The sequence below is a fragment of the Octopus sinensis genome, linkage group LG8, assembly GCF_006345805.1.
Source record: "Octopus sinensis linkage group LG8, ASM634580v1, whole genome shotgun sequence".
In the NCBI taxonomy this organism is placed as follows: domain Eukaryota; kingdom Metazoa; phylum Mollusca; class Cephalopoda; order Octopoda; family Octopodidae; genus Octopus; species Octopus sinensis.
In genome coordinates, this window is record NC_043004.1 from 6,675,178 (window position 1) to 6,700,800 (window position 25,623).

Genomic DNA, 25,623 nt, shown 5'->3' on the forward strand with positions numbered 1-25,623 from the left:
GAGAAAGAGAGTCAGGAAATAACTAAAAGCTATGATCCACTATTGGTAGGCAAGACCATTTTTTAAAGGTGTGTAGAAGTTGTTTCAATACATAATAGTGGAGACTAGTGAATATAACATACACACACACAATGTATAGTTGAAGTTAATCTGTCCATGAATCAGAGGGATCTCTCCCCCACCCCCCATTGTTCAACTGCAGTATTAGTCTGAACAAGAAATGATGATGCTAAGTCAACTGCAAATGTTATTTCCCCGGAAAAAGCTTGATGCCAAGTCGCAATGGCAAGGAGATTTGAGGACAATTAAGTTAATTATTTCTTTCTTCATTTCATTCACTCATTTATTTATTCCTCCAGTATATAATCCAAAGAAGAAAAAGGCAAAGCAATGCAAACCTTCCCTGAGACTTGTGGTGGCGGTGGACACAGTTGGTACTTTAACCTGGTACTTTAGGCAGTGAATTGATGATGGTGAACTTACTGGACATGACCATATTCACTAACAAGGCATTGGTTGGCCCAGGGCTATAGCAGAAGACACTTGCCCAAGGTACTGTATACTAGGACTAAACCCCACACCCTATGATTGGAAAAGTGACTTCTTAATCATTCAGCTATGTTAAATGTTAGCTAAAATATTTATAACGTAAATAAGCTGCTCCATTTCACATATGTGAAGAATACTCTGATGTGGATCAGATTTGCACCTTGTATCATAAAATCAACTATTGTTGAGCAATGAAGCGTTTTGTCTGAACCTCATCTAACCCCAGAAAAAACAAACTTTGTTGATTAATCTTTGGCTATGTTATTGATATGGAATATTGCTAGCTATAGAATTTCTCAATTTGTAGCTGGCCGTGTGATTAAGAAGCTTGCTGCCCAACTATGGGGTCATAGGCTCAGTCTTGCTGCATGGCACCTGGAACAGGTGCTTCCTATAATAAAAAAAACCTTGCGAGTTGATTTGGTAGACAGAAGCTAAAAGTAGCCTTTCGTGTGTGTGTGTGTGTGGTGTGTGTGTGTTTGTCTTAACATTATCTGATAGTTGTTAATGTGTGTCACTGTCATACAAGCAGTGTCAATCATTTCCATTAATTCTGTGGAAACTCATCTGGCCATGTGGAAATATTACCTTTTTTGGAAACAGGTAAAGGTTGGTAACAGCAAGGGCATTCAGCTGTAGAAAATCTGCTTCAATAAACTCCATCTGGCCCACACAAGTATGACAAAGAGGACGTTAAAATGATGATGATGATGATCTCATGGACCCTTTTGAATGAGATTAGCTTATCATCTTCCTATTTTGGAAAATGTTTTCAAGGTCTCTATTCAACAGCAGTACATGTTTCGAGTGATGGTGTCTATCTATCTCAGAAGCTTATCAATGATAGGCTGTGTGGGAGAGGTTACACAGTAGTGAAGAGTGATATCATACGTAGAGGAAAGTGTAAAATTAGAAGCGACAGTGAAAAATTTATTTATAAATAGAAAGAACAGTGTAGGTGTCGTAAACTAACCAAACCTTAAACTGCACTAAGTGTTAAGAAAATGTGGGTTGAAGGGAGTTCCGTTGACACAGACATATGTGTTGTGATGCTGGTCTCCCAAGACATTGCTGATTCCAAACTGAGAGATAGGTGAGCTGCAACTAGACAACTTTCCAGAAGATTCTTGTGTTGTCCTGTTAATGATATCCATGTGTGTATATATAAGAAGGGGTGCTGACAAGTTCCTGGCTTTGGGTAAAAGAATAAAAAAAAGGAGGAGCAGTTAATTATGATTTTATTCAACTTATTCCCCTCTCAGATTTACACAGTTATTGCATTGGTCCTCCAGTTTTTCTAAGCCCTGTGAAAAAACTCAAAAGGTTGGGCCTCCAACCCTTTCGTGACACCCTTAAAGCCAGGAATTTTTCATCACCACCTCATAGGCAATTCATACACACACACAATATACAGACATAGACATATTTAGACATATGTTCACAGGCACATATAAAGACATGCATACACATGTACATTGATACACACACATACACAAACGCATATATGCAAGCACAGACATACACAAGTACATGCACATTTTCACATACACAGATACATACACACTCATATATACATGCATACTGACACACACACATGCATACATTTTCACTGACTCCTTAGCTGGAAATGGCTACATACTTTAAAACTAGTATTAAATGTACTCTTCTTTTGTTATAGTAACCCTGCACAGCTGCTGCTATTACTCTTACCACACTACGTGCGTGTGTGTTTTTATCCAATAAAAGTTGAAGGCTAAAGACCCGTTTGCAGTGAAATGACTACAATTTCCCACTGTCCTCATAAATTCCACTTTTTCACACACACACACACACACACACAACATTATGGCCTTCACTCCCAATTAACAATAACTTAGGTATCAATACACACCATGCTTTTACTAATGTTTGTTCTTTTAGCTACCCATCTAAAAGTCAGTGGAGGTGCATGGCTAAGTGGTTAGAGTGTTGGACTTGTGATCGTAAGATTGTGGTTTCGATTCCTGGACCAGGCAATGTGTTGTGTTCTTAAGCAAAACACTTCATTTCATGTTGCTCCAGTCCACTCAGCTGGCAAAAATGAGTAATCCTACGATGGATCGGTGTCCTGTCCAGGGAGGAATATATGGGCCAGAGAAATCTGGAAACCAACCCTATGTTCCTTAAAAGAAGTAGTCTGTGTGGTAAGAAGCTTGCTTCCTGACCACATGTTCTGGGTTCAGTCCCACTATGTGGCACCTTGGGCTGACCAAAGCCTTGTGAGTGGATTTGGTAGACAGAAACTGAAAGAAACCCATAGTATATCTATCTATATAAATATATATATGTGTGTGTGTCTTTGTACCTGTTTGTCCCCCACCATCACTTGAGACGGGATATTAGTGTGTTTACGTTCCCATAACTTAGCGGTTCAGCAAAAGAGCCCGATAGAATAAGTACCAGGCCTATAAAGAATACGTCCTGGGTTTGATTTCTTTGACTAAAAGGCGGTACTCCAGCATGGCTGCAGTCAAACGACAAACAAATAAAAAAATTAACCATTCCAAAATGAGCAGATACATATACTCTCACACCCCTCTTACACTTGACTGGCACTTGGGTACTTGATTTTATCTATCATGGGAGCATGAAAGGCAAAGTGGATCTTTGCGAGATTTGAACTCAGTATGTAAAGAGTGAGAAAAAATGCTACACAGGGCATATTTTTGACTGATGCTCTAACAATTCTGCCAAATCACCTCCATGGTTGATGGTATATGGTTCACTAAATGCAACTGCAGACAATGAATGCATCCGTAATTCTTAAACAAAAGCCTGGCACTGTTTCAGTCTGGCAAGCATCAGAGATCCTGTGGTGTTTTGCCTGCAAGTTGTACAGATTTTTTTTTTTTTTTTTTTTATTTATCTAAATGTTTCCCTGTCTTTTTTGCTTTTCTTGTGAAGAGAAATAGAGAAAATGAGGGAGAGAGAGAGAGAGAGATGAAAGAGACTGAGAACAACAGAAGACAGTTTAAGGGAGAGTGAAAGATACAAGAGATAGAGAAGGACAGAAGGTTAAGTGAGCAAGACAAAAAAAAGGAAAGGGGGGGAGAATAGAAACAGAGACAGAAAGATATGGGGAGGGGAGGGATAGTTGCAGGGAGGAGAGGCTGGGGGTGTAATTTAAAAAAAAGAAAATCCAGATAGAAATCAAAACGAAATAAAAGAATAATGAAGAGTACAACCCAAGGAAAGAAAAAAAAAAACCAACATGAAAAAAAAAAACAAAACAGGAGGAAAAGATAGTGTAACTGAGGGGAGGGGAATATATATACATGATGCAGAAAGATTTGAATTTCAGACAGATGCCAGTGGGTGAATGTAAAGCCGGGGGGGGGGGGAGAGGATTGAAAATGATAAAAAAAAATAAAAAAAGAAATAAATGAAAAGGAAAGGAAAAGGAAAAGGAGGTATGTTAGTTTGTAGAAAGGAGAAGAGATATCTTATGTTTCAAGCAGAGTGTAAAATGTAATGTCCTATTTTTCAACCTTCAGAAAATCTTAATTAACTCTATCAAAGGGAAAACAAACAAATAAATAAAAATAAGTAAATGAAATAAATAAATAAAATTAAATCCCCCCTCCTTCTGTATATATATATATATATATATAAATAAACATATATATATAAATAAATATATACATACATACATACATATATATATAAATATATATATATATACATACATACATATATAAATATATATAAATAAATATATATATACATATATACATACATATATAAATATATATATATATACATACATACATACATACATATATAAATATATATATATATATACATACATACATATATAAATATATATATATATATACATACATACATATATAAATATATATATATATACATACATACATATATAATATATATATACATACATACATACATAAATATATATATACATACATACATACATAAATATATATATACATACATACATACATAAATATATATATACATACATACATACATAAATATATATATACATACATACATACATAAATATATATATACATACATATATAAATATATATATACATACATACATATATAAATATATATATACATACATATATTATATATATATATATATATATACATACATATATAAATAAATATATATATACATACATATATAAATAAATATATATATACATACATATATAAATAAATATATATATACATACATATATAAATAAATATATATATACATACATATATAAATAAATATATATATATACATACATATATAAATAAATATATACATACATATATAAATAAATATATACATACATATATAAATAAATATATACATACATATATAAATAAATATATACATACATATATAAATAAATATATACATACATACATATATAAATAAATATATACATACATACATATATAAATAAATATATACATACATATATAAATAAATATATACATACATATATAAATAAATATATATATACATACATACATACATACATACATATATATATATAAATATATATATATAGATACATAGATAGATCTCTGTATTTGTGTGTGTATATATATATGTATGCATGTGTGTATATATATATATATATGTGTGTGTGTGTGTGTGCATGTATATGTGTATATATATATATATACATACATACACACACACGCATGGTGGCTGAATACTTTAGAATGTAGTGTATAGTTAAGCTGTTTTCTTCAATCCTTCAAGGTCGTTCATATTATGACTGTGTGTCTCTCACACGTTTGCTATACACACAATACATCAACTGAAAAGAAAATCAGTTTTTCTTTCAAATTGAAATAGGCTTAGGCTTACAGGTGGAAGAAAACCACGTTGAAAAGGATGTTTAGCGAGCTTCGACATTTAAGAGATACTGGGAAATTTTTAATAAATATATTGGCTTCCTAAAAATATAAGTCATCTGAGGAGATATTTCGATTTTCAAGGAAAATTAAGAGAAAACAGGAAAAATAGACTAATTGAAATATCATAGGGATCAACATTTCTGAGTAATTTAAGAAAAAAAAAAGAAGAAAAAATTGAAGAAACAGAAAGCATATAAGTATCGAGCGTTTTCTAATTACTTTTCTTGAGAATAAAAGTGGAAAATATTATACAATTATTTTTTAAAAAAGTAATTAAAAAAAAATCTTTGGAAATGTTAATGGAATGGAGAAACTTTTAAGAGACTGTTTATCAAAATATCATCATCATCATCCCCATCACTATCACATCTTTCATCATCACCATCAACATCAGCTTCATCATTATCTTTGTCATCACCATCACCTTCATCATCATCATCATCATCACTACCACCATTACCAGTTTTAACAAGCTTTTTACCCCATGTCTACCATATTGTGATTCCTCTCAATCCCTTCTTATTTCATACACAGGGCCCAACATTTTGAGATCTGATCTCACCACCTTTCCCCCATATATTCCTCTGCCACAAATATTCTCCTCTTACAATACAATACGTTTCTCACCCACCGCTCCTCTGTGTACAGCACATAAATGTCTCTCCTGTTACTTCAAACTAATAATACAGGTTAAGACTAGCTTCAGTAAGATTCAACTACTTTCAAAACTTGGCAATTGTCCTTCTCTGATGTATTTCATTTGATTTTATAACATGATACTTCTGCACAAGATATTGGAGGCTAACATCTCCATGTGTTATCTACAAAGGTTCTCATCAGGGGCCATTTGGAGCTTGAGGGGGGGGGGGCATTTTGGAGCAAAGGGGCTCTCTTGCACCAAAGAGCACTCTTTCGATAGACAACACATTAATCTCATAAGTGTTGTGTGGTGGAAATAAATGCAATTACCAAACTTTCAATTCATCATTTCATTTCTTTTTTTGTATTTCAATTTGTACATATGTACTCCCAACTGTGTACAAGCACATGTGTAAAACAATGTCCTTTATTTTTTAATCATTGTTTGCTGATATCAAAATAAGTAGTATATTGAAAAATAAAAATATTTTCGGTGGGGGGAGGGCATTTGTGACTCCAAGGGTCAAAAGAGGACCTTTGGCCAAAATGGGTTGAGAACCTTTGGTTTATACAATGAGTCTATAAAGTCCCTACTTATTTTGACAGAAACAGTTATATAGTATGCAACACATTCTGATTACTTTTGTTAAGAACAAATGTTTCCTTTTTTGAAATCCTTAGAATGGATATAGAGTATTGCATAGCAGTACTGGGCAATCACTCTAAACAAAGATAGCAAAAAGCAATGACATCAAAAATAATTTTGAAAGGACTTTTAGTAAAGTATCACAAGCAAATAAGAAAATACATGTATGTATATGCGTGTGCCTGTGTCTATATATGTATCCATATCTACACATCACCTGAGGGTTTTAAGTGAGCATAACCATCATACAGGTGATATTGTTCATTTCCAGTCTTCCATGGAAAACATGTCTGGCTATGGGAAAATATTACCTTGCATTGGGGCCTGACATAGCTCAGTGCATTGGACACTCTCAAACTGTCCAGCATGTAAAATGGATGTTAAATAGTGTTAAATTTTGGCACAAAACCAGGGTGTCCTGGGGAAGGGGCTAGCCAATTACATCAACCCCAGGGCACAACCGGTATTTATCTAATTGACCCCGAAAGGATGAAAGACAAAGTCAACGATGGCAGAATCTGAACTCAAGATGTAAAGACGGATGAATTGTCACTAAGTATTTCACCTGGCATTCTAATGATTCTGTCAGCTTACTACCTTAAAATGGAAGTTAAATTATAACGATAGGTGAGGATTGGCAACAGGAAGGGTATCTGGTTGTAGAAAATCTGCCTCAATAAAGTCCATCCGACCCAAGCAAGTATGGAGAAATGGACATCAAAACTGACAATGCTGATGAAGTCTATGAAACAAGGATTACGTTTCTAGATGACTAATGTGAACATTTAAAAACTGCTACAGATAATATAACAAACACTACAAATGTTTTAGGATGAGGTTAGAAACAGTGCTAAAAAAATATTTGAGCTACTGATGTCTCCTCTTGAAACTTGAAGTTGTTACTAATCTTTCATGACATATTTAAAATTTTTAATAATTTCAGTGTGTTTCATTGAAATAGATAGCGACACAAATAGCATTGCAGCTCAAATACACAATCAGAACTTCTTAAAGGGAACAAATTATGTGGTTCAGGAGCTTGTTTTGCAATCATGTGGTTTTAGGTTCAGTTCCACTACATAGCACAAGGGGCAAATGTCTTGTACTATAGTTCCAGGTCACCCACTGCTTATGAGCGAATTTAGTAGATGGAAACTGTGTGAAACCCTACTTTGAGTGTGTCTGTGTGTGTGTGCACACGTGTGCATCTTTGTGTTTCCCCACTTGATGACCAGTGTTGGTTTGTTTGCATCCCCATAACTTAGCAGTTCAGCAAAAGATAACAATAGAATAGAATGATTTCAAATTTTGGCACAAGGCCAGGAATTTCAGGGCAGTGGGTATGTCGATTACACTGACCCCAGTACTCAACTGGTACTTATTTCATCAACATCAAAAGGATGAAAGGCAAAGTAGACCTTGGCAGAATTTGAACTCTGAACACAAAGACTGACAAAATGCTGCTAAGCATTTTGCATGGCGTGCTAACAATTCTGCCAGCCTTAATGATAATAATAATAATAATCCTTTCCACTATAGGCACAAGGCAGTCGATTACATTGATCCAGTATATTACTGGTACTTAATTATCAACCCTGAAAGGATGAAACGCAAAGTTGGCCTTGGCGGAATTTGAACTCAGAATGTAAAGACAGACAAAAAACCGCTAAGCATTTCACCTGGCATGCTAACGTTTCTGCTAGCTCACTACCTTAATAATAATAATGATAATAATAATAATAATCCTTTCTACTATAGGCACAAAGCCTGGAATTTGAGGGAAGGGAGATAGTTGATCACATTGATCCCAGTGTTTCACTGGTACTTAATTTATCAACCCCGAAAGGATGAAAGGCAAAGTTGACTTTAGTGAAATTTGAACTCAGAATCTGAAGCGAGATGAAATGCCACTAAGCATTTTGCTCAGCATGCTAACAATTCTGCCAGCTCATGCCTTAATAATAATAATAATAATAATAATAATGATAATAATAATAAAAGCGGCATGTGTTCTTGTAGTTAGTAGCATATGGTCCTACATCAGAAAATCCATTAGATATATACTGAAACCAATGTTTTCTATCACCAAAAACCTGTCAAAATTACTCATTGTATTTACTGGCTGTTGTCAACCAATCTCAATATACAACACAGAAAATTTCAATAAAAAATAATTCAGCCAAGTTACAAAACAGATTAGCGAGTAGCTTTTGTATCAACTAGTGCTGGTGGTAGTAGTAGTAGTAATAATTGTAGTAGTAATTGTAGTAGTAGTGGCAGTTGCTGTTGTTGGTTGGCATTAGGCCATCACTGATTGATCAGACCTATGATTAAAAGCTCTCCAGTCACGATCAATCATTCTCTCTTTTGTATGCTCTGGAGTACATTGTCTCATGTCTCCTTTTTCATTTTTTCTAAGCAGCCAAATGTCCTTGAACTTCCACCCAATAGGGTTGAAGATTTGGCTGCTATTTCTAACAGATCATACAACTTCACAGAGGCTGTTTCGTTGGTTTAAGAAGTGGTTATTGAGTGTTTTCAACAAAAAAGGCAGCAGGGTATGAACCTTTTAAAGATGCACTTTTAAGTTGATTGCATACAATCGACTGTTTTTGTAGCAAAAATTGTATCCTTTGTCTTTTAGTTGTTTCAGTTTGTGGCCATTCTGGGGCACTGTCTTGGGTTTATTCAGACAAATCAATCGCAAAACTTGTTCTTCAGTTTGGTACTTATTCTATCAATTTTTTTTTTTTGCCAAAACACTAAGTTACAAAGATATAAATAAACAAGCTTTGATTGTCAAGCGGTAGCAGGGGAGACAAAGACACATACAAACATGACAGGCTTCCACACAGTTTCCACCTACCAAATTCACTCACAAGGTATTGGTTGATGCATGGCTGTAGTAGATGACACTGGTCCAAGGTACTGCATAGTGGGACTGAACCCAAAACCCTGTGGCTGCAACGTAAGCTATCTAACCACACAGCCACGCCTATTTCTTTGTTTGGATTAGTTGAACTAAGCAGTAAACAGTCAAAGACAGAACGATCTGAAAGAGGAATTGGGTAAACATGCAAATGGTAGTTAAAATAATATCAGCACCAAAGGTTTTAAGCAGATCTGGTTGCCTATGTTACTAAGAACAACAAAACACTTTAAGAAAACTGTATCTGAGAGGGAAAATTAACTGTGATGTAAATTTATATCTTATCATGAACATTGTATGGCAATTATATGTAAGATGTTATTCATGCTTTATTTTATTCTACGTATTTTGAATAGTCTGGTGTGCTTGAGATATCTCTCTCTCTATGATAAATTTTAACAAACTGGCATTGTGTAAACGTACAAATTTGCCTAATCAGTAAGATAAGTCATTTACTTGCACAAAAGAACGTGCTTCTTTGTAAGAGATGCAAGGCATTTATTATGAAGGAAAAGATGCTTTATGAAATATATATTTCATAAATATATTTCATTTTATATATTTATGAAATATATAAATATAGGAATGGCATCTGGTTGTAGAAGCCATGCCAAGCTTGGCATGGAGCTTGATGCAGCTCTATGGTTTGCTGAATCCTGTCAAATATCCAAACCATGCCAGCATGACGAAATGGACATTATATGATAATGACGATGATGATGATGATGACAGACAGAATAATTTTAATAATTTTGGAAGGAAGGATTTCAACTGAGAAAAATCTGCACTGTATTAGACAAGCTATTAAGTGTCTTGTTCAGCTCTTTATTCAACCAGACTGTGTGTGTGTGTGTGTGTATGTACATACAATGAACTGAATGCGAGTATATTGTTGCATGGTCTTTATTGGTCATTGGAAGTATTGGCAATTAAGAAGAAGATATTTAATTGTAGAGGGGCAACAGCACAACTGAAGATACAACAGAAGGAATGAAACCCATCGTTAATATGGAGATGATGAAAGCTTATTCCTATCATTCTTTCTTTTTTTTTTTATTGATCTCAGTCACTGGACTGCAGCCATACCGGACTTCAGCCTTCAAAGGTTTCAGTCAATAGTATTGATCTCAAGTACTTTGTTTGATGCTTATTTTATTGATCTCGTAAGGGGTAAAATGTAATCAATCTTGGCAAGAGTTTAAGACTCTATGTGTTGAGGAAAGGAAACAATTGGTTAAATTGGTATCAGTATATACTGCCTGCATTTATAAAACGTGAAGCAATGGAAAGTAAACCAAAGACTAGTAATGTTTGAACTCACACCAGCGAGGTACAAAATGCTGGATGTTGCAAAACATCTAATTCTTGTTTTCTACAGACTTACTCATCTGAATCACTTTTTTACTTTAATAAATAACAAACTGAAATAAAAATTCTTTCTACTATAGGCACAAGGCCTGAAATTTTTGGGGAAGAGGGCAAGTCAATTACATCGACCTCAGTATGTGACTGGTACTTATTTCATCAGCCTTGAAAGGATGAGAGGCAAAGTCAACTGTGGTGGAGTTTGAACCCAGAAGATAAAGACATGAAATGCCACTAAACATTTTGCCTGGCACACTGATTCTGCCGACTTGCTACCTTATACATTAGTAGTAGTAGTAACAGCAACAGCAGCAGCACTCAGAGAGTGCAAACCTCTGCCGAAGCAACACCAATGTCCTCTTAACGATTAGACACAGATGATTTTTAAAATGAGAATATCTGAAATAAACTTGATTGCTCTCACAAACGAGAATACTAAAAATGAACCTGATTGCTCTCAAAAATTAAGTAAAAAACCTGAAAAAATAATCCAGAATCCTTGTCTGGTACCTGATCAATCCCAATGGTACTCATGGTGTCACAGGTACTTGATCAATCCCAATGGTACTCATTTTCTACAACCACTCAAGGTGGTTGTAGAAAATTTAGTAACAGTAATGAATAGTTTATTTTTAGCTAATACAAGCCAAAGTTAACAAATTCACCATTGCAAAATAGTTTCAAAAGTGGAGGTAATGATAAGTTCTACTCAGGAGTTTTTTAATGAAAACCATTTGGTTTTCTCCTCTATTAAATTCCGATATGTAAGTATACTGTAAAGTGTTAATATGTATAATATATAATATATATTATAAAAATATGTTAGTGTTATTTAATTTCAGAACAGTTTTACTACTGTTTGTTTATGTAGTTTGATTTCTTTATCCATCAATTTCTACTAAGATAGGGATGCGAGCAAAATTAATAATAGAGAAATGTAAAACAAAATTTTGGAAACAGCCTAAAGGGAGATAATTGAGAAAGACTTGAAAGTTAACATAAGATAATAATTATGTTAAGTAAATATAACAAATAATCCAGAATCCTAGTCCAGTACCAGATCGATCCCAAAATCTAATCAGTTCATGCCAGTCATGAGGCTAAACATCCCTGAAAGTTTCGTCTGAATTCATCCAACAGTTTTTGAGATATCTTCTCCATGGACAAACAAACAAACAAACACAACTGGAAACAATACCTCTGCCTTCACTAAGGTGGAGTTAATAATAAACTGAATAAAATGAATGACAACTTTCTAAGGACACTAATTAGAGCTCAACTTAGAATGTAGAAGAAAGGAACTAGATATTGAGAATTTAATACTTCACCAGTTGTGTCAATTCACCTACTTAAGAAGAAATAGAAATAAATATAGGTCAATTTATTTCTCATATTGTCGTTAGAACCATAAAAATGGCATTTCATCAAAGCTCAAACTGTGTAGATTTTATTCTTAGAGAAACCATACGAATGTTAAATAAACAAATACTTGATCATATTCCAAGTGAAACAGTTTCTGAAACAAGAAATTAACAGATCAAAAGAACAAAGAACAAGGAAAAAATACCTAGAAGCGCTTAAAAATAAAATATCAGCGTCAAAGAGTGCATCCTTCCTTTAAGTCCTATCTAGAGTTCAGTGTAAAAAAAAAAAATTGAATCACAAATGAATCATCAGTATTTCAATGTTGATTGGCTTTGTACATGTTCACAATATTGCCTCTCCTTCTTTTGGTAATTTCTCTGTGAGTCATGCCTAACTATTTCAACAACATTTTACTGTCTTCCTTAACTGGTTGGTTCTAACACAGCTACCATCAACTACGATTGCAGAACCCGTTTTTATCTTGCATAAATTAGATCATCCAATCTTATCTAATTTTTTAGATCTAAATCATTTACATGTCTTTGTCATTTTCCTCTTTCTCTCTCTCTCTCTCTCTCTTCTTCCCTATTCCTGCCCCAAATAGGCATCATTTGGTGCTCCTTACATGCAACCATTTTTCTCGTCCTTAGATTGTTCGAATTCACTCTATCTTCTGGAGTTTGCAACATGGTATCTTTTATTTTTTACTCGTTTCAGTCATGCTAGGTACCATCTGGAAGGGTTTAGTCAAACAAATTAATCCCAGGATTCCTTGGTAAGTCTGGAACTTATTCTATTGGTCTTGCTTTCTTAACTGCTAAATTACATGGACATAAATTAAACAGAAGTGGGAGACAAACAGAACAAACACCATGTACAAACAACAAGCTTATTTCAGTTTCAGTCAACCAAATTCACTCACAAAGCTTTGGCTGGCATGGGATTATAGTTAAGAAAAAAACTAACCCAAGGTGCTGCACATTGAAACTGAACCCAAAATCCACATGGTCAGGAAGCAAGCTTTTTAACCACATAGCCATTCCTAATATCATATTTAGCTTCTTCCTCTCTACCCATTGATTTGTGTGCAGCATTTCATAACTATTTATTTGAGTTTTTATATTTGTTACTATTAACAAATTAAAATACAGCCCTCTTAATTAATATTCACATACAACATTGAAGGCAGTAAATATACTGGACTGAAAACTTTCTCTACGAAATCAAAACAATTCTGTAGCTGTAGAATATACTTCCTTTTTCTCTTTTGTTTGTTTTCATGTATTTCATTTCATCACCAAAATGTGAATACAACTCAATGTTGAATCAACAGTTTATATTAAACATTCAAATGAATAGAGGAGGGAGTAGTAGAAAATGTCTCATGAGATCATTTTTCATTTATTTATTCATTCTGCAAAGGTTAACATTATAATCAACATCAATAGAGAGAGACAGAGAGATGATGTAACGAAGAAATCAAGATTATTACTTCATCTCAACATGCAGCCGAGCTATTTTTAGCTTCTCTGAGGCCTTAGAGCAGGAGTCAGCCTTAGGTCAGTGTTAGTTTAAAGCTGTACTCATTAATCAAGCAAGATATTCGTACAGCAGCATCGTAACTCGGCAACATACAGAAACACTACAGAAGTTACCTGGCATTTCACTGAGGCATTACAACAACTCCCTTTGTCGATGTACAACATCCACAGCCTTTGTACCACTTTGACGAATCGTCGCATCACAAACACACTTGATCATTAGCAGAAAACACAAAAACGCCATGAGTGCTTTTGAACAAAAAGAAATGACATCATTGCAATTCTACGACGACTCAATGAATGTGAAGCCAAAGAAAGTGGTTTCAAATATAGTTTGTAGCTGAGGTGGTACTTTGCTTTTTATAGCACTAAGATGTCTATTATATATAAAAAACAATGATTTCTTTCCTTGGCAAAAAGATTTGCTTGAAAAAGAATAGGTTATTTAGTTGCAACAGGAATATATTTTATCACCTGTTTTTAACCCTCACTGCACTGGTTAAATTTTTGCTGGTGATGTAACATGCAAATCAGTTCTTGCAATCTCTTTCTATTAGCCAATAAAAATAAAATGTGCATTGTGTGTGATATGAAATATGGGGGATTCCAGAAAGCACCTCACTACCAAAAACAAGCTAAGTCAATCCCTATGTCTCAAGTACACATGACAGAGCTGAGTATATTCAGTTCTTGCACAGTAGGTGTTAAGATAAATATCAAGGAAATTTTTAAACAAAGAATTACAAAGTATCATTTCTATTCATGTATAAGTAGCACCCCTAATTTAGTGTTAAATCTTAGTAGAAAATTGTTTTCCTTCATTTTAATTTGATCCTTGTATAAGTTGCACCCTAGATTTTCAATACAACATCAAGTATAATTAGTGTGACTTATACATGAGCAAATATGATAACTTGCTCCTGGAACTGTATAATGTGTCACTGAATTTAGTTTCTGTATTGCAAAAATAACAAGTAAAATTTAAAACTTGGATTTGAATTTAAAGAAGGTCCTTAGAGGATAGGATTTGTTTCCACCCACTGATATTTGAAAAGATTAGGTACAACTCATCCTCTTAGAAGTCACAAAACAAAAGTGGATTATCTTTTACTTCTTTCAGTTATTGGACTGCAATTATGCTGGGTCATTACTCTGAAGAATTTAGTAAAAAAAAATTGCCCCTGCCCCCCAGGGGTAGGGAAGACATAAACACAGACACACACACACATATGATGGGTTTCCATCTACCAAATTCACTCACAAGGCATTGGTTGGCCCTGTGCTATAGTAAAAGACATTTTTTACTAAGGTGCTATGCAGTGGGACTGAACCTGAAACCACATGGTTGCAAAGCAGACATCATAACCACAGAGCCATACCTGCATCTCTTGACCAATTTTTTTTTAAATTTGCAAAAGTAATGATGTTTTTGTCTACACACAAGTTCAGTTTTGAAAGTAAGGGGCGTTTAATCAATTATACATATATATATATATCTTATATATCTATCTCTGTGTATTACAGATATTTAAGTGTGGCCTAGTGGTTGGGTATTTTGTTCACGACTGTAAGGTCTTGAATTCAATTCTTGGTGGCATGTTGTATCCTTGAGCAAGACACTTTATTTCACATTGCTCCAGTCCACTCAGCTGACAAGAATGAGTTGTACCTGAATTTCAAAGGGCCAGCCATATCACATTCTGTGTCATCACACTGAATCTCCTAAAGAACGACATAAAGGGTATGCGTGTCTGAGGAGTGCTCAGCCACTTGCATTTTAATTTCATGAGCAGGCTGTTTCATTTATCGAATCAACCGAAACCCTTGTCATCATAACTGATTCAGTGCCAGCTATTAAGGTAATCAGATCCTTGTAGAATCTGAACACAACTACAAAGAAATGCCAAAATAATAAACAGTGAAGTCTTGTACTCTTCTGTTTGCATTAACTCACTAACCCCATAATCTATAAAAATAATGAAAGCATTCAACAAAGCATCATTTCTGTGAGCCATACCATCAATACCAAAACAAAGAAATAATTCGAGGCATGAAATCGATCTTATATCTTTTAGGAATTTTTTTTTCCGGTTTTCTTAATTTTCTTTTGTTACATTGATCACTCAAAAAAGCACCTTTCAGAATCTCTATGTGTGTGTGTGTGTGTATGTATGTATGTGTGTATATATGTGTGTGTATGTGTGTGTGTGTGTGTGTGTATGTATATATATATATATATATATAGACATATATATACAAACACACACACGTGTATGCATTGTGCGTGTATATACACATACACACACAGGTATTCATACAACAATGAAATGAAAGTACACTGTCAATAATCTTGAAAGCCTTCGTCACCATTATCTGACTCGCTTCATTAAACAAGTAAAAGAATGATTCACTGTGAAGATTAACAACAAAATAAAGCTTGATTTTCTGATAGAATCTGCATTTTTTATATTTTGATGCTAATTGTCTTTGTCTCTATCAGATATTGTGAACATGCAAAAACCATTTTGGCCAACAGTAATTGTCTCTCTATAAAAATATCGTTGTTGTTATAGTGTGTCTGTGTGGTAAGAAGTTTGCTTCTCAACTGTATGGTTTCAGGTTCAGTGCCACTGTGTGGCACCCTGGGCAAGTGTCTTCTATTAAAACCCTAGTCTGACTAAAGTTTTGGGAATAGCTTTGGGAGATGGAAACTGAAAAAAGCCTATTGTGTGTGTGTGCATCCTTGTTTTGACATCAGGTGATTGTTGTAAATGAATTTCATTCATTTCCAATAATCTGTGAAAACATATCAGGCCATGGGAGAAATATTACTGCACTTGAAAACAAGTAAAGCTGGGCGACAAAAAGGACATCTGGACATAGAAAATCTATCTTAAATTCTGTATGACCCATGTAAGCATGCAAAAGTGGATCCGATGATGATGATGATGACAGTTTTATAGAAGAGCCTAGATATTTTAATGGGTCTATGAAAAAAATTACATAGAATATAAACAGAAAATGTACAGATGTAAAATCAGTGAGTGATAGCCATGTGGGAATGAAACTCACGTCTCTTCACTGAGTACTGCATATATTAAAATTGCTTTCAAATTTTGGCCAGCAATTTCAGGGAAGTGGGTAAGTTGATTATATTGACCCCAGTGCTCAACTGGTACTTATTTTATGAACCCCAAAAGGATGAAAGGCAAAGTCAATCCTGCATATTGCCAACAGGTCTCACCTGTTTCTCAGATTAATTCTTGCTTCTCTTTATGCTCATAAACTTATAATAAGAACTCACCAAACACAATTTGTAAATATATAAGAGTTATGATGCGAGACAAAAGTGAAGAAACGGGAACTAATGATTTTCCTTGAAAACAATTTAGGTGTGTGAGCTAGGGATCTATACTTCCTATTTTTCAATGACTTAGCACACAAACACACACAATGAAAAAATCCTACTCACCCCACATATTATACAGGGTGGGGCAGAAAAGACAGAGATTTTTGAAATGGCTATTACTCAGCCCTAGTGGGAGGGACATATGTCTAACACATACCATTCAGTCCATGGTGTCTTAGCATTTTTTTTTCTTTTCAGGTGAAGTCATGGCACTGTGGCTGATAGAGCATCGTGCATTTGCTTATGACAGTTGTGAAGAATAACGAGTCTGTCGCAGCAGTTCAGCGTGAGTTTCAGCGCCACTTTAACATACACCAAAATCAGGCTGTTCCTACCTATAACAATCTTATGTTGGGTGAATGCACTTCGTACACAAGGTACACTAATGAATATGAATTTTTCAAAATAGTCCATCCTCTCTGCCCCACCCTGTATAACTGAGTTTGCTGTTGAGCAATGACATACATTTAAATGATCTCATTCATACAGCAAATCATGACAAATACTTGAAATACACAAATATATAACAGTGACCTGTTATTCAAATGAAGTTCTAAAAGACCATGTAACAACATGAAATATTAATCAGCCTTATTTCACCACCTATATGAAATATAGGAAAGGCTTGGCTGAATGGTTGAGATGCTGGCTTCTCAACCATGCAGTCTCAGCTCTAGTTTTACAGCACAGCACTTTGGGTAAGTACCATCTACTATAGCCCAAGGCCAACCAAAGCCTTGTGGATTGATTTGGTAGAAAGGAACTGAAAGAAATATGTTGTGTATATATATATATATATATATATACACACACACACACACACATATAAGTATGTATATCTATGTATACACACATACAACATATGTATGTGTATACACACATATGTATGTGTGTGTGTGTGTATGTATCATTTATATTACATATGAGTGGGTGTTCATCATCATCATTTAATATCCGCTTTCCATGCTGGCATGGGTTGGAAGGTTTGACATGGAGCTGGCTAGCAGGGAACAATCCAGGCTCCCACTGTCTGCTGTGGCATGGTTTCTGCGCCTGGATGCCCTTCCTAACATCAACCGCTTTACAGTGTACTGGTTGCTTTTTACGTGTGTGAGTGCGTGTATACCCTATTGTGACATCACAAGATGGTTGCAAAAGAGCATCATTATCAGACTAGCAAGTTTGTTTCTAATCTTCTGTGAAAAACATAAATCTAACCCATGCAAGCATGAAAAATTAGATGTAAAATGATCACACACATACACCTACCCACCCACCCACATTGGACCAGGCGACAAGAACATCCCACAAAAATCAAAACAACAGAACCATGTACATAATAGTGTGAAATATTACTCAGTTTTATTTCACCACCTACATGAAACATATATATATATATATAGAGAGAGAGCCATCCCATAAAAACATGTCATCAGCTGATTCCTATCAGTAGATTGTTGTTTTAAACAGCAATATTGGAAAATCAATTTTTTGAAACCTATCACCTACCTCTGCAAACAAACAAACCAGGTGAAATTTACACAAAATCTCATACGTCTAATGGAATGACAAGTGAACTTCATTCATATTGCTTAATAGCATATTAAGTGGGAGGAAACGTTGCTGAAGAAAATTACAGCCAATCCTATATATTTCTGATTCATTAGCACCATCACTATGGCAATGAGCCAATGATTACACAACAAGTTCTATACTAATTTCTTTAGTGTATTCTTATAGTGCTACACTTGTAGTAACTGCTACTAATTTCAGCTGTACTATTACTTCACTACTGTATGCATTTATAATTACATTTTAAACTATATCCGGGATTTCCTAGTATTATTATTAGTAATTTTAGCTGTAATAGTGTACTGGCTACATGTTGTTGTTGTTGTTGTAGTAGTAGAGCAAATTTAATAGGTCTCTTACTGACAATACATCTATATCTCCTATCTTTCACTTGTTTCAGTCATTGGACTGCAACCATTCTGGTGTCTTGAAGTGTTTAGTCCAACAAATCAACCCCAGTAGTAATTTTTAGGTCAGGTACCTATTTTGCTAAACTGAATGTCATAGGACTTAAACAAGCCAACACTGGTTGGCAGGCGGTAAGGGAGTGAAAGATACACACACACACACACACATATTGTGTGTGTGTGTGTGTATCTATGTGTGTGTATATATATATACACAACAGGTTTCCACACAGTTTCCATCCACCAAATTCACTTACAAAGTCTTCCTGGGGCGATAGAAGAGACTTTCCCAAGGTGCCATATAGTGGGATTGAACCTGGAACCATGTCATTGGGAAGCAAAGCTTCTTAACCACACAGCCACATCTGCACCTATTCAGAATAAAAATAAAATAAACAACAGAAACCATTTTTTGTTTCGTCTTTGTCCTCTACAGCAGAACATGTCATCAGACCAAGCAACACAAACATATTTATTCTATCCCCACTAGGTTTGTGAAACATTTTGTTTTCTATTTGAGTATCTTAGCCCTTACATGTTCTCTGCTAGACTTTTGCCTCAACACCTGTTTTTTAAGAATGTTTTCTCTGAGAACAACAGCCTAAGAATAAAAAATTTTTAAAAAAATGTTTCACTTTATTTACTCTAAGAAATGTTTCTCTTCTCTTAACCCCTTCTACAACACTTGGAATAAAACGACAAGGTTTTTATTTTCTTTCTTTCTATCTTAGAAGTGATACACATTGTGTAACGTTTTCTCCCCCCCCCCTCCTCCTCTATAACATGAGGGTTTGTCTATATGGCCAACCTGTATGTGAAGAATTCTATAATGGTGTGGTAAGAGACCTATTTTTTCATTTTTTTTTTCTTTTCTTTTCTTTTTTTTTTTTTTGCTGTACAGTGAAGACAATTCCACTTTCCTGCCTGCAGACAGCCAAGGTAAAAACAACTCTAAGTACTGTTTAAGGCTGGTGGTGACTACCCTACTTACCTACTTCTCTCTTTCTTTCTCTTGTCTCTCAGTTAGCCTGCAGAAAACTTGTGGATAACAACTGTGAAAACGGACACTGAATTTAAGCAGGAGAGTTTCATCATTCAAATAGATATGATGTAACAAACAATATGAGAATAAAAATATCACCCTGCGGCATTAATCATTTTACCCTCGTCCGTTCAGAGAAAATATCTACACTTCAAACTATACATAATGGAACAGAGTTTTTCTTTAAGAAAGAACAATATAGAAACAGGACTCTCAACTAATTTTTGACACTGAAGGCGTTATATATAGACAGAGAGACTAAACAGTTTATGCAAACCAACACAATTTATACAAACTGTCTGTATAGATAAGTGGTCAAACATTGATTAGGACTGGTGTGAGAAAAAAATACATTCCTGCCATATGGATGACATGCCACCCGCAGATACTTAATACCTGATTGAAAGTTCACTTCAATTCTGTAATGGCAGACACTTGGTACATTTTCACTAAAAAAAAATCAGGAAATTCTAAAAAACCTACACACACACCCACACACATGCACACACATGTGCACACACACACACACACAAACACACACACTATAATTATTAGTAGAACAAAGGGATTGAGCAAAGTGAATATTTTATCATTTTTCCTTTGCTTGTTTCAATCATTGGACTGAGGCTATGCAAGTGCATCACCTTGAGGGATTTAGTCAAACAAATCACCCCCAGGACTTATTTATTAAACCCGCAACTTTTTATACTGGCCTCCTGTTGCCAAATCACTAAGTTACAGGGACTGAAACAAACCAACACCAGTTGTCAAGTATTTTATGCATGGGGGATGGGAAACAAACACAAATACACACATATAGGTTTCCATACATTTTCTGTCTTTCAGACCCAGTCACATAAGATTGGTCAGTCCGACTATAGTAGAAGACACGAGCTCAAGGTGCTGCGTAGTGTCACTGAACCCAAAAGTATGCAGTTGTAAAGTGAGCTTCTTAAGCACATAACCCGATATATTTGAAGGTAAACTATTTTCCAGTTTTTGCATTGAGTTTTTTTTGTATTCTGGAAACAAGATATTCAAAGTATCTGCTATTACAGAATTGAAGCAATCTTTCAATCAGCTATTAAGCATTTGTGGGTGGCATGTTATCCATATGGTGGGAATGTATTTTTTTCTCACACCAGTCCTAATCAGTTTCCAATAAACATAACTCCACAATTTATATTGATTATCTTTCCTCCTCCTTTTTAACACAAGCTTTTTGATGAAGCATGCAAATATACATACATACATACATATGTTCACATATACACACACATACATTTTTACATATTCCTGGAACTTAATTGTGTGTGTACATATGAGAGAGAGTCACCTGAGAATATAGAGATATATTCCATAATTAAAACTTTATCATACTTTATCTTTTTCTTCTCTTCTGTTGCAGTTTTAAACATTGTCATTTAGTACATACAGAAACATATACCTATATACAACTAACATATGTATAAAAAAATTTATATTTGTATGTCATAGTAACCAGTAGTTTCAGTTGGGGCTGGGAATATTCAGATAATACATATACATATACATGTACAACAGCTTGATTTGGCTCCACACAACTTAAAGGTTCCTATCTCGTTAAGGTTTCTACATGCCTGACAAGATAGGTTCATTTGATGAGCCCGTCAAAGTTGCATGGAGCCAAGTCAAATTGTTATTAAATAATATATGTAATTTCAATGAAATGTGTTGGGTGCCACTTTTTTTTCATTTGTCCATTCACTCACCCATCATCATCATTTAACATTCATCTTCCATGCTGGCATGGGTTGGAAGGTCTGATAGAAGCAGGCAAGTTAGAGGACTGCACCAAAGATCCATACTAGAACATATTGTTAACCCTTTTGCATTCAAACTGGCCAGATGCAATCTCTCACACCAACCCTACAATGTCATTCTGAAACTAAATCATCTCCTTAATGAAATCTCTAAACTACAACTTAAAGTATGATTAATTTAAAACAATGAAAATAAGTACTACATTTGACAGAGTAATTTGAATACTAAAGGGTTAAGAGAGCGCATTCAAAATGAGATAATTTGAGAACAGAGTGGAGTGAACAATGTGACTGCAGAATACCAAAAGCACAAGTTCTGGTGGGCTGGACATGTTGCAAGGTTCACAGAAAACAGGTGACTTGTGCAGTAGCTGAGTGGTATCCAAGAGATGGGAAAAGGCCACTCAGAAGGCATCCATGACAATGAGGAGATGATTTAGTCAAGCAAACTGTGTCAAGATGGAAAAGAATGCACAGTCAAGACAAAATTGAAAGTGTATTGTGACCAGCAGTGTATAAAACCATCTGGTATGGTTGATACTGTGATACATATATATATATATATATATATATATATATATATATATATATAGTGCCCCCTGAGTGGCAGGTAAAATGCACCATCTGAATGTGGTCGATGCCAGTGCCCCCTGACTGGCTCCCATGCTGGTGGCATGTAAAAAGCACCCGCTACACTCTCGGAGTGGTTGGTGCTAGGAAGGGCATCCAGCTGCAGAAACATTGCCAGATCAGATTGGAGCCTGGTGCAGTCTGCTGGCTTGCCAGACCTCAGTCAAACCGTCCTACCCATGCCAGCATGGAAAGCAGATGTTAAACCATGATGATGATATATATGAATTATGCTATGGAAACAGCTCTATAGCAAAAGAACTATCAATATAACAGTTAATATATATGTCTGTGGTTGAAATGTCAAAAACTATGATTTTTGTCTGGGAAAAATCCCTTTATAGATATATTGCGCTAAAAAAACCCACTATATTTCAAAACTGCAGCTTCTGGTGTTTCAACTACAGACATGCATTAAGTATGTTATAGTTTATATATCTCTTTTTTATCTCACTTTTACTCGTTTCAGTCATTTGACTGTGGCCATACTGGAGCACTGCCTTTAGTCAAGCAAACTGACCCCGGGACTTATTCTTTGTAAGCCTAGTACTTATTCTATCGGTCTCTTTTGCCAAACTGCTAAGTTACGGGGACATAAACACACCACCATTGGTTGTCAAGCGATGTTGGGGGAACAAACACAGACACACAAACATATACGCACACATACATACATTATATATATATATATATATATATAAACATACATATATACAGTGGCGGCCAAAATGTTCAGAACGGCATTATTTTCATCAGAAAAGTAAGTATAAGTTTTTATTAAAGTAGTTTTATATTCTATAATTTTCACAGACAATAAATACAATATTAATTGTTATTGTCTGAGATTTTGGTGTAATTTGAGAGGATAATACAAAAGTTATGGATGATTTAGTGATTTACTGCAAAACCCATGGTGGCCAAAATGATCAGAATGGTTGAAAAAATAACAAAATAATCAAAAATGACAGAGAATACTGGAATTATTTAATATTCAGTGTGAAGCCCTTTAGCTTCAATCACACTCTGACATCTTTGACTGCATGAGGAAATTAAATTTTCAATTTCTTGCTGGGTGATCTTATTCTATTCTTCCTGAAGGGCATTCCATAATTGCTCAGTTGTTTTAGGATTTCTGGCTTTCGAACGTTCTCCTAGAATATTCCATACATTTTCAATAGGATTGAGATCTGGGCTTTGAGCAGGCCAACCCATAACAATAACTTTTTCAGCCTTAAGGAAGTTCATAACCACCTTAGCCTTGTGACATAGGGCATTGTCCTGCATGAATATGGGTGGTCACTTAGTTGAATTTCTCAGCACAGGCAAGACATGATCTTTTACAAGTTGTTTATAAACTCCTGCATTTACCTTTCCATGTAATCGCACCAAGGAGCCCACACCATCTCCAGATATCATCCCCCAAACCATGACACTTCCTCCACCGAATTTAACACTAGTCTTAAGGCATTTAGGCGACAATTTTTCACCTACTTTTCTACGAACGTACCTTTTCCCATCTGAGCCAAATAACATAAACTTAGATTCATCACTGAAATGCACCGTTTGCCATTTTTCTTGAGACCACAACACATGTTTAGTTGCAAAGGTAAGACGACACTTTTTATTCTTGGAGCTGATCAGTGGCTTCACTGCAGGTGCTCTTGCTTGTAGGTCATGTTCAACTAAATGACGAGGCACAGTTTTTCGAGATAAAGTTTTCTTCAATACAATACTCATTTTTTTTAGGGGCAGGTGGTTAGTCAATTAGATCGACCCCAGTGTACAACTGGTACTTATTTCAACCCCCAAAAAGATGAAAAGAAAAGTTGACCTTAGTGGAATCTGAACTTTAAACATTCTATGTTCAGAGTTCAGATTCCACTAAGGATGAAATGCCACCCTAGCTTGAAATCTTGGTGGATAGGACTAGTTGATTACATCGACCCCAGTGTTTTACTGGTACTTAAATTATCAACCACGAAAGGATGAAAGGCAATGTCGACCTTGAGGGAACTTGAACTCAGAATGTAAAGATGGACCAAATGCCACTAAGCCTGGTGTGCTAATGATTCTGCCAACTCACAGCCTTGCTACAAATAATAATGATGATGATGATGATAATAATAATAAGATTATTTTCTACTACAAGCACAAGGGATTTTGAGGGAGGAGGTTAGTCAATTACATGAACCCTGTAAGAATGGAAGGCAAAGTTGACCTCAGTGGAATTTGAACTCAAAATGTAAAGAGCCAGAAGAAATGATGTTAGGCATTTTGTCCAATTTGTTAACGATTCTGCCAGCTTGCTGCCTAAATAATTATAACAATAATAAGGCACAAATCCTGAAATCTTCATACTGATCCAAGAAGGAAAGTTGTTTCATCTTGTGTTGTTGTTTGAATGAATAAGCAATGTTTTGTGCAAGCATGAACAGCCTCGGAAATAAGGTAGCCCACCCTGTTCCCTATCCCGACACAAAAAAAAAAAAAGGAGGGTGGAATAGGAAATCCAGTCACAACTGCCATCTCCAGCAAGAGTGAAAAGCAAGCTACCAGCAGTTAGCTTCCTCTACAACAACAACAACAACAAGCCAAAGCACATTACTGCCCTTAAGTTGCCCTAAACAGGGGTAAGATTTACAGGGGGTGTGGGAAAAATGGAGGTGAGATGGCGGCGGCGGTGGTGGTGCCGGTTGTTGAGTTGAAGTTAATGTTGTGTTTGGCTGAGATTTGCTGTGCTGAATATCCACATCTCTCTTACTTTTCCAATGCTTCTGAAGAATTTCACAGATGAG

The 25,623-nt window shown here is 35.2% G+C and overlaps 1 protein-coding gene across 1 annotated transcript in view; it reads right to left on the reverse strand.

The window, feature by feature from the left end:
• The window catches only part of LOC115215248 (RING finger protein 44), a 319,144-nt gene that overhangs the window by 63,092 nt on the left and 230,429 nt on the right, over positions 1–25,623 (reverse strand). The gene's annotated exons all lie outside the window — the stretch shown is intronic.